Source organism: Lipotes vexillifer, unplaced genomic scaffold (assembly GCF_000442215.2).
Source record: "Lipotes vexillifer unplaced genomic scaffold, Lipotes_vexillifer_v1.1 scaffold1359, whole genome shotgun sequence".
NCBI classification, from domain to species: Eukaryota; Metazoa; Chordata; class Mammalia; order Artiodactyla; family Lipotidae; genus Lipotes; species Lipotes vexillifer.
In genome coordinates, this window is record NW_006771596.1 from 1,201,942 (window position 1) to 1,202,870 (window position 929).

At 49.1% G+C, this 929-nt stretch overlaps 1 protein-coding gene across 6 annotated transcripts in view; it reads left to right on the forward strand.

Moving 5' to 3' along the window:
- Positions 1–929, forward strand: part of OGDH (oxoglutarate dehydrogenase) — a 77,948-nt gene that overhangs the window by 45,837 nt on the left and 31,182 nt on the right. The gene's annotated exons all lie outside the window — the stretch shown is intronic.

Genomic DNA, 929 nt, shown 5'->3' on the forward strand with positions numbered 1-929 from the left:
AAAAAAAAAAAAAAAAAAAAACTGTGTCCTAAAGCATTAGGTAAATAAAGGGTGTCATTCCCAAGCCAACTTGAATCGGAACGCCTGGGGAGATTCCTGGCCCACCTACGACCAACTGAGTCAGCTTTGGTTTTGGAGCCTGGAAGTGTGCATTTTTACAAATCTCCCAGAGATAGGGATACGCAGCTGTGTTTGCAAGCAACTGCTCGAGCCCCAGGTTGTACTGATCCAGCATTTGAAAGGGGCAGAGAGCCATGCACGGCTCTCATTTCATCCGATGCCAGAACCCAGGAGTTGGGCTGTTGTCGACACTTGGACCTGGACTCCAGGGGTCCCAGTCATAGCACCCCCTGTCCCCAGAGGGCCCCACGTCCAGGGCTCTTCCAAGAGAGCCTACCATCTGACTTGTCCCAGTTCGGAATACCCCTTCTCATTGTTTACAGATATTTGTGTACACTCACCCGATGATGGTGGGTTAGGTATGTTTACACGTGACATGTGCGTGCACTGGGCGGCTGTGTGAGCTGACAGAGCTTAAGTATGTTCTTGGTCCCGTGACATCATAATCAACTTGCAGCTCTTTGAGTATTTAGAGCGAGTGCAGTTTCTTGGCTTCCTAACGTCTCACTAGAGAGAGAAGCTAAGAATCGGCACCTAAAACTCCCTGCCCTTTTCTCCTGGGGATTGAGCCAAGAACAGGAAAAACAAAATATGATCCAGGGGCCCGGTAACTATGTGTCCAAGTTAATACCTAAATTCCGGATGATAATAATGGAGACATACTGTTTTTGACCTAATAATTTCCTTTGAACCTTTAATTGTTCAGTAATGGACATACTGCCCATCAGGCATAAGGAGCACGGGCGTGTTCTCCTGCCTCCTTGGGTAAAGGAGGGAGCCCCCTCCCCCTCCCCGCCTCTTCCCTCCCC